This window comes from Labeo rohita, unplaced genomic scaffold, assembly GCF_022985175.1.
Source record: "Labeo rohita strain BAU-BD-2019 unplaced genomic scaffold, IGBB_LRoh.1.0 scaffold_141, whole genome shotgun sequence".
NCBI lineage: Eukaryota > Metazoa > Chordata > Actinopteri > Cypriniformes > Cyprinidae > Labeo > Labeo rohita.
In genome coordinates, this window is record NW_026127571.1 from 36,623 (window position 1) to 47,498 (window position 10,876).

Genomic DNA, 10,876 nt, shown 5'->3' on the forward strand with positions numbered 1-10,876 from the left:
TAAAGACGCTGGAGCTTGACATCAAACAAAGGTTGGGTTTTCACTTCCAACCAAAATGTGACAAAATCTGAGCAATGTAAGTCCACATCTAGTGTGATGAGAATCTTTATTAAAATGTTAGAGGATAATGTTCTTGCAATGTTATCAATAAACATTTGTGGAAAGTTTTTAGAGAATGTGATCCTACCTTTTAAGAGAATATTATGGGAACTAAAATAAAACTTGCAGCTGAAAACATTTCCAAAATATGAAATATTTCTAGCTGGGACATACTATTAAAAATAAAATACAAATCTTCTATCTCAGGTTTAAAGGCTGTGTCTTGATACAGATTTAATAAACAATATTTTGCAGTAGTTTTCATTGTCAAAAGTGATGCAGAAGTCACGCTATTGATATTAAAAAAAATCATGTGTGAAACCTTCCAAAGAGTGTCCTGTATTACTGCCCCCTAGAGGAACATACTGCTGTTTTGACTGAGTTTGACATTCAAACTATTTAAAAAAAAATAATTTAAAATGCATACAGTTTTCAATCGTCAACACACAAAAGGTGTGTCTTGTTCCCTGGGCCTAAAAGAGCATTTCCATGCAAGTTCTACTGTCATATGTAAATCAGGATACATGCTATTGAATTAAATTCAAATCTGTTAATAAATTAATTTAAAATGCATGCAGTTTTCTTTCCCAAATCTAAAGAATGTGTCTTATTACAGATTCCTGGAAGAACATTTTGTTGGTGGTTTTAGCCATATGACTAAAATAGAACACATACTATTGAACATGAAAGCAATATATAATTTAGTTTGAAATAAATACAATCTTCTATCTCAGCTTCAAAGGCTGTGTCTTGTTTCAGATTTAAATACAAATATTTTGCAGTAGTTTTCATTGTCAAAAGTGACGCAGAAGTCACACTATTGACATTTAAAAATCACGTGTGAAACCTTCCAAAGAGTGTCCTGTATTTCTGCCCCCTAGAGGAACATACTGCTGTTTTGACTTTTGAGTTTGACATTCAAACTATTTAAATAAATTAATTTAAAATCAATACAGTCTTCTATTTCAACTTTAAGAGGTGTGTCTTGTTTCTGATTCTCAAATGCACAATTAAATTCAGGTTTCACTGTCATATGTCATTCAGGACACATTGAATTAAATTTTAAATCTGTCAATAAATTAATTTAATTGCATGCAGTTTTCCATCACAACTTCAAAAGTTGTGTCTTGATACTGGTTTCTAGAAGAATATTTTAATGTTGGTTTCAGTCACAGAATTATAAGAGAACACATGCAAATGAAACTGAATTTCCAATTCTATTAGACAAAAAAAAAAAAAAAAAAAAAAAATTCAAGGGTCTGTTTTGTTTCTTTAATAACACTATTTTTTTCAGTTTGTTTTGTTTTTGTTTTTGTTTTTGTTTTTTGAGAAAAAAAAAAACGGTCCATATATAGTGTATTATTTTATTGATATATAATACATAAATTATCATATGAGTATGGAACAATACAAATTACGATGTAGCTAAATACAATGTAGCTCTAGATATAAATAAATAAACATACATAAATATTTCATTATGCATTGTGACTTCTACATCACTTCTGACAATGAAAACTACTGCAAAATGTTCTTTTATTTAAATATTTTTATTAAATTATTTTATTTAAATAGTTGAATGTCAATCTCAGTCAAAACAGCAGTATGTTCCTCTAGGGGGCAGTAACACAGGACACTCTTTGGAAGGTTTCACAAGTGATTTTTAAATGTCAATAGCATGACTTCTGCATCACTTTTGACAATGAAAACTACTGCAAAATGTTCTTTATGAAATCTGTAACAAGACACAGACTTTGAAGCTGAGATAGAAGCTTGTATTTATTTTTAACTAAATTATGTATTGCTTTCATGTTCAATAGTATGTGTTCTATTATAGCTACATGACTAAACCACCATCAAAATGTTCTTATAGGAATCAGTAACAAGACACATTCTTTGAAGTTAAGATAGAAGAGTGTATGTACTTTACATTGATTGACCTACTCGTTGATATTTCAATATCATGTGCTGTGTTATAGTTTTGAGAATAAAACCAACATTTAAATGTTCGTCTATGAACCAGTAACAAGACACAGCCTTTGAAACTGAGATGAAATACTGTATGTTTAAAAAATGAATGTGTTAACAGATTCAAATTTAATTCAATAGGGTACATCCTGATTTACATTTGATAGTGAAAGATGGCTGTAAATATTGTTCTTTGAACAAGTAATAAGACACACCACCTGGAGTTTACATATCAAACTGTGTGCATCCTAAATTAATTTATTTAAACTTCTGAATGTCAACAAGTTCAGTATCTTCCTCTAGGGGGCGGTAAACTGCACAATCTTTGTCATGCTTTTGTCAAGCTTTTTCTCAGTGGTTTCATTTCAATAACTTTTGTTGTGCTATAGATCTGTGAATAAAACATATACATAAATGTTCATAACCAGTAATAAGACACACCCCTTAAATTTGAGATTTATGTTTTTTTACATTTCACAAGTGAAGCATTTAGATGAAATAATTGTGCTTTTTGCTCTTAGTTTTGCACTTTGCAGACGGGCCCTATCCTGCACTATTACATTATAAGCTCTATCAGTTACAATACCTTAAGGCAGATTAAAACAAATAAAACATATTGTGTGCTTTCTTCTACATTTGTAAACAGTTAGAATGCAGTTTCTTGTCATTGTGCTCAATCGTTAAAGAACTACTGAAGATTTCCAATTAAGGCTGAATCTCTGACAAATGTCAAACGTCAAACATCGAACCAACTTTATATCGGTGTAAATGGCAGGGTCCATTCAAGGTCACTACGAAGTTAGGTACTACCACTTATCAAATTTCTTCTCCTGGTGAGTCACGTTCTCATAGAATATTGCATATTAATCTGTTAAAGGAATGGTTTCCCCAAAAAGAGTCTGCAAGTGTGAATTTGATTCGGTTGGTAGACAATGAAGAGGAGTTAGAAGAACAGTATCTATCTGTTAGTCAGGATACGTCCTCAGTTAATCTTTACCACTTTTAAGGGAACAGAAAAAGCTAATTGAAGAGTTATGTGATCCAGAACTGTTTAAGAGTACTCCTGGTTGTACACACTTGTTGAGCACCAAACTGTGTTGAAACCTAATGCTCAAGTGAAAAGAATGAGTTACCACAGAGATAGGCAACATTGGCTCTGGAGTGCTGATGTACTGCAGAGTTAAGCTCCAACCCTGAAAAAAAAAACTCACCTGCCTGGAGACCTGAAGACCTTGATTAGCTTGCTCAGGTGTGTTTGATTAGGGTTGGAGCTAAACTCTACAGGTCATCGACACTCCAGGACTGACGTTGCCTATCCCTAAGTTACTGTGTTCCTGAAAGGATGGTGTCAGCATTCACTGAGGATGTTATGGTAATGCAGGACATTGTGGAGCCTTCTCAAAGTGAATGGTGTAATCCAGTTGTCTTAGTCCCGAAAAAGGATGGGAGCTTGCAGTTTTGTATTGATTTCCATTACTTAAATTCAGCATCCAAATTTTGATTCCTTTCCTATGCCCTGAATTGAAGACCTTATTGACAAGTTAAGAAAAGCATTGGCTCCTGAATCCAGAGAGTTTACTGCTTTTCGTACCTCTAAAAGTCTTATGCATTTATGAGTTCTCGCTATTGGGCTGCACAGGGATCTCCTACCTTTCAAAGGCTAATAAATACTGTTTTGCAGGATTTAAGTGAGTTAAAAGCAGCTTACCTTGATGATGTTGGGATATTTAATGACAGTTGGAACGTGCATTATTCCACACTTTGCTACAGTGTTTCAGTGAATTAAGGATGCTGGGTTGACTATCAATCCTGTTAGGTGTTCTTTACATGTGGTTTTTCTGTGTTCACTAGGTAGTTTCCTGATTTGTTAATTAGTCCTGCACATCTGTTGTTTCAGTCAATCATCCCCTGTCTCTTTTAGCCCTGTGTTTTCTTACTTTATTGCCCAGTCTTGTCTATGAAATGTGTAGTTGTTATTTTCCTGTGATCTCCTGAGTTTACAGTTTATGGATTTATAATAAAAACCTTTTTTTTCTCCAACTCCTTCATCATGTGCTTTACTACAGCCATATGTGACGAACCAAATCTATGAGCACGTAATAATTAACCAAGGATAAATCACAGCTCACATTATGGTATTGTAAAACAAGACAATGTAAATGTTATCGTAAGTGCATAAATCACTTTTCCGGAGTTATGGTATTGTAAAACAAGAAAATGTAAATGTTATCGTAAGTGCATACATCACTTTCCTGGAGTCAAGGGCATTCTACACCTTGAAAAGTTGTAAATCAGGATAATAATTAATGTTTTATGATGTCATTGAATTTAGCTTGACAAGTTTTGTGTTAAATAACTTATATTAAATAAAGTTGTATACTCTTTCTTGTGTTTTATACATGTAGCCTGTCATCTTCACTATATTCTATATATAATTTAGTTATATATTAATAGTAAGAAAAAAAATAATTTAGTTTTTTCTTTGCATTTTGTTCATCTCCATACCAACAATCGTGGCATGATATCAGTCACCAGATAAATATATAACTAGTTGTTTAGTTAATCAGTGACCATTTAAATACGGCCTATTTCAGTAGTATATATGATCCGTATAGATATAGTACAATGATGTGACGCCTACATTTTCTGTCCAATTGCATTTTTTTCAGGTAAAAATTGGTTTAAATGCATAAAAGATGTCATATATATGATGCCATATATGAAGTACCTCTCATACACTCAAAACAATTATTTGTTGGACTTACTTAAAAAAAAAAGACTGTCAAGTGGTTCCACACAACTATATTGAGTAATTTGTACAAGTAACAATTTAGTTGTTTGAACAAAAAAAAAAAAAAAAAAAAAAAAACTCAAGTAAAGCTGACAAAATTTCTTCAAGTAAATACAAATCATGATGATGCAAATTCCAGTGACTGTATTAGTCAGGTCTCTTTCAGCATTCACAAGGTCCTAAAAGGCATGAAAACAGTAAAGCTGTTCAATAATTTTCATTACACCAACACATGCAGGTTGCAAATTTAACATCACTTAGCAAAACATCCAGTAAAAGCAAAGATTCTGAGAATTATGTATCCACAGACCTTAGTCAGGTCATATTGATTTCAGACAGGCATAAATTAGGCTGTAAATAATAGGTTACAGTGCATTCAATGAATTGTACTGTTGTTTAACAACATACATTTTCAAGCTGAAAAACAAAAACAAACACTGCTCAGTGTTCATGTGTTTCCACACTACTGAGTGTTCAAGTAGCATTGACACAGTGTTGGAGTTAAGGAGATAATTATGCCACGATTGACCAATAATGATGAACATCTGTTTAGCCGTTTAAATACGGCTTATTTGAGTAGCATATATGACCCGTATAGATATGGGACAATGATGTAACGCCTAAATGTTCTGTCCAGTTGCATTTTTTCAGGTAAAAAATGGTTTAAATGCATAAAAGATGGCATATACATGATGCCATATATGAAGCACCTCTCATATGTATGGACCCACTTTAACTTAAAAAACAAAATTCTGTTATTCAAATAGTGTCAAGTGTCAGAATATCTGTGTGACTGTCTGGCCATAACTGCTTTTTTGGTAGCATCTTTGAAATTACCCTAAATTTATTCAGATTCATTTTCTGCACTATTTACATGATTTCCAATGTGTTTTGTAATCCTATATGAAATTGCAAATCATTTGTATTTATATTTCCATCACAATATACAAACAAACTTTGTCTGATAATTTCCATTTTATGAAATATCATGTGGTGTGACCATCAAAAAACCATTCTGGGACTTTTGTTGAAATCCATTCAAAGATAGGACGTTGCATCATATACCAATGACCCGTATAAGCATCAACAGGTTTGTAACTGTTTTGTAGTTACCACATTTGGATATCATATGGTATAAAAAAAAAGAAACAATATTAAAATATTGGTGGTATATTAAGTTATTTCTACAAGTATTTATTATTATTATACATTTCATCACAAATTTCACACTCCACTGGAGAGTGTTTTTCTTATAGATGAATGTCCCAGATTGCCAGTTATGTGCCTTTCTATTCAACTGATGGTTTATATACATGAAATACAGTGTGCCAGCATACAAGACAAAGCAGGTTACTTTTGGTATGAAACAAAGCCTATGTGTTCAAATGTAATTTTTTTTTTTTTTTTAAAGAAATTCAAACAACAAATACGGTTCCATGGCTCTTTAATGTGTCGTGACAGATCAAGCGACACATGAACCGATCATCTCCTCATCTTTACCAGTTACAGCACAAAATAAACATGAATAAACATCAGAAGGTATCTTGGGTCAACCGTGAAAAGATGTCAATACACACCATTTTTCAAGTTCAAGTCCGCCAACTTTAATCTACTCTCCTGTCTAGTTGTTGGCATTATGTTATTTGGCATTATGTTTGGTCAGATCGCCTGTTGATCAAAGAGTCAACTGCGCCAAGACTGGGCATAAAGAAATGCCTGCAGTTAATGTCATATGCTGCACTTTTCACACGTCTCTTTAAATAGATTTTTAATGATATAAGGCCTTTGCTTCATTTGGAGTGATCACTCATCATGCGGTGTGACCAAAAATAGGTATAACTGTATTAAATTAAAAATAAAATGTCTAATTTCTGTGTTTGAAATATGAATCACTGCTACAGTATGCTTAAGTGAATGTCATTTTAAAACATTTTTTATCAGTTTTATGCAGTTTACAGGAAAAATAAGTATGCTAACTACATTTAAGAAGGCAACTCTGAAATTACAAAACAAAAATATGAGCTCATTATTTACAAAAACTCAAAATAAATGCAAATACTTTGTTTCTTAACACTTTAATTACTGAGAACATATAAAGTGTTAGCTTGTAATGGAAATGACAATGGCTATAGCCAATTAATCAAGATGAAAAAACACTAAAATCACTTAATTTTACATTTTAATATGAATTTATGTGTACACAACATTCTTAATGTTTGAACAATTTCAACAAATATTGTTATTGTTTGTATTTTAAAATTAACAAGAAAATATCTGAGTTACTTTTTTCAAATAAGTAACGCGATTTACTTTTCCCCCCATTTATTGATTAAAAGCACTGCTATCCCCATGTCGAGAGAAATCAGGAGTAAGTTAGCTCTAGAATAAATGTAAACATGCATTAATTAATCTCACTCACAAAAAAAAAAACAGATTTAGTATTCCTCAAAATGAATAAAAACTGTGAAATTCAACTCAGAATATGACGCAAACCTGCAATAATTAAATATGTTAAATAATACAAATATGTATGTCTTTTCTGCCGACCTTCGATGATCCAATTCAACCATACTAATAAGCAAAAATTACTCAAGATAATCTAACATTTGTTTTCCTTATTTTATTGCTGAAGAGTTGATATTTTTTCTTCTGCGGTCTACTGTACAGATGTGAATTTACTTTTTTCAAAGCCTGAGGCTTTAGGTGTGAAAAGGCTTTTACATTTGCCAAAAATAGAACTTTTTATAATAAAAACAAACAACCAAGTCCTGCCAAGATTTAAAAAGTAACGCAAAAGTAAAGTAACACATTACTTTCCATAAAAAGTAACTTACTAACGTAATTAGTTACTTTTTTAGGGAGTAACTCAATATTGTAATGCATTACTCTTAAAAGTAACTTTTCCCAACACTGATTGTGAATAGAGTTAAACAACTACTGAACCCAGAACATCCCTTTAAATATGTTTAATAATTAACTTTAACTACTTCTGTGCTTCATTTATATTGCTTCTGATAAAAAAGACAGTAAACAGGACACTATAAAAAGAGCATGAGGGGCTGTGGAGAAGATAGAGCGAGAGCTGGATGCAAACATCAGTGAAGAATGAAGGTTTTTTTGTGTATACTGCTGCTGCTGGAAACTTTTGTGTTTGTTGTACAGCAGCAGGTAGATAGAGGACTCAGTGAGAATGAGATCAGTCAACAGCTCAGCTTTGAGGACAGAAGACAGAATCAACCTCAAACAGACACTCGGACTCACGAAGCTTCAACCGACAGCCAATTTATCCACCATGTGAGCTTCTATGACATCCACGCAGCACTGACAGAACTGATCGCCACAGTTACAGAACAAAAAGCAAACATCAGAGCTTTAGAGACACGACTGAGGGATGCTGAGAAAACTGCAGAAGAACAGAAGGTCATCCTGGAAGAGCTGAACAAAACAAATCATGGTACCTCACCAAAACATTCACTCTCTTATCAATGAGCCTCAGAGTAGAACACAAATGCAATGCAGAGCATGTTAGTGTAAAACGGAGTGTATACAGTGTAAATTGTCTTGCCTACTGTAATAAGCATCATAAACATCATTTAACACAACCCTTATTCTTTCACAGAAGTTTTAAATCTTACTCAGAGTCAAGTGGAGGAGTTGAGAAAGGAAGATAGAGGTAAAACAGTGTTTGAATCACAGTTAATTCAGTTCCCTATCTGTCAGTCACTACAAGTGATGACATTAGTGGTTAACTTATGAGCCCAAATCATCTCTGAGTCTAAGAGAAAATGCTAATGAAATTTGGCTAGTGGATTTTGCATGCTGAGTGAGCTGTGTTTGGAAGCTGTTCTGGTTGGCACTACGACACGAACACGAACAGTGTCCCTTCAGCGATCCCCCTATAGGCGCTTTAACTGAAAGTTTCCCCTAAAAGAGCGAATCTCCTAAGTTAACCCCTAATGTTGTCACAACATTATGTAATCGTTAACGTATGTAACCAAAGCCTGTTTGCATCCTCAGTGTAAAATGGTAATGTATCACAATGTTGCTTCTTTTTTTTTAATCACAGACAGAGAAATAGCTTTTTCAGCTGCACTGCTGGAATCTGGTTCTGGAGACATTGGTCCTTTTTCTACTGAATTCACACTAACCTACAGGAAAGTCTTCACAAACATAGGAAACGCCTACAACCCAATTACAGGTAATTATTATGACATAGAGTCATAAAACTCAGTTATAGTAATGAGCTCCATTCAAAACTCTCTGCAGTTGTGTAGTGTGAATAAGGGAATTAAATGATCTGCCATGTTTCAAAACTATTACGCTCTGCTTGGTAATTATGCAATCATACAGGAAACAGCTGATTCTCTTCTTTGTCTTTTATTTGCTTTAGGTATCTTTACTGCCCCACTAAAAGGAGCTTACATGTTCAACTTCTCTGTCTTTGGTTTTGGTAATCCCTCATATTCATCAACTGCCTCTATTATGAAGAATGGCGAGAGGGTGGTTGTAGCACATGGTTATCAGGATCAGTACGTTATAGGCTCCACAAAAGGAGTTGTGTTGATCCTAGAGGTTGGAGATGTTGTCTATGTGAGCCTTTGGTCTCAAAAGAAGCTAACTGATAATCAGGCTAACCACAACACTTTCAGTGGTTACCTACTGTTTCCCTTAAGAGAACAGGAGCCTTGCAGAATGTGATTACAGTAAAAGTGAACCTTTGATTTAAGATGAAAAAAAAAACAAACAAAAAAACATGAAGAATCATTAACATATGAACCTGTATTAATGAGACATAATGGGTGTTTGAAATTTGAGGTTCTATCTGACATTTTTGTCAAACTTGAGTTCACATATTCTTATTCTGTGACAACATATTTACATTAGGTGTTTTGTTGTTGTTTTTACTTGTGTACATTAGAGTTTTTTTTTTATTCAGGAAACATAAAGGTTTTAAAAACTTTTAAGCTCAATATCTTGAAACCATTTAGAATGCAGATAGAACATTATAATCCCAAGGTGACATGTAACTTTGATTAAGAATTTCAGCACTGAGACAGACTTTAAACAAACAAGTGATCTCTTGAACGATAAACAATAATAAGCTAAAATAATAATAAGCACTTAAAAAAGCTTTGTTCTGTATTTCTTCATCCTACATTAACAAGAAAATAAAGAGACATTATTGTTTAATTTTCTTTTTCTCATGTTCTTAAATATTCCCCAACAAATCAGTAGTACAATAATATGCATGTTTGGATACAAACGTGATAAATAATACACTTTTAAAGATCATTTGATGTTAAAACATTTATCACATCCCTTACAGTAAAAAGAAGCTTTTTTCTTTGTTGACATGAATTTGGAAAGTGCATTGAGGAAGCAATGCTGATGGATCATTTTTATAGCAATTGTCTTCTTTCATCATGATTCATCGTTATGCCCTTTCCATTCACATTTCTCATTATATTTTAGTTGGTTCAGATTTACTGTAATTTGTATTATTTTACTGTAATTTTAGTCCTGATGGAAGATAATAAGGAGGAGGAGAGACTTTTTTTTTTTACTGAAATAAAGACTCATGTGATCAATGTGGAAAGAGTTTCCAACAAAAAAAGGAAACTTACATTTAAATGTAGTATTTAGTCATTAAACCATGAAAATTCATGATATTTGATGCTACAGTTATTATCACTGTCAATCACAAATTTGCTAGTGAGATGGGATTTAGCAGATTTACTAAGATCTACTTTATGTTGAAAAAAACGGAATAATTTATATTTCATGATATGTTGCAAAAAAATAAAAAAAAAAATAAATTAAAAAACCCTGAGCAATAATTGAAAAGTTTCATATTTCTCACTACGTGAAATGTGTCACAATAATGTGTTGAGCAATAAAAGGACTATATAAACCAGGATGAAAACAACAGCCACGTGTCAATGGTCCACTCGTCAGCAGGTGGCGGTAATGCACTTACACGTGTACGATCCACCGAAAACAAGAGCACGACGTCACCAC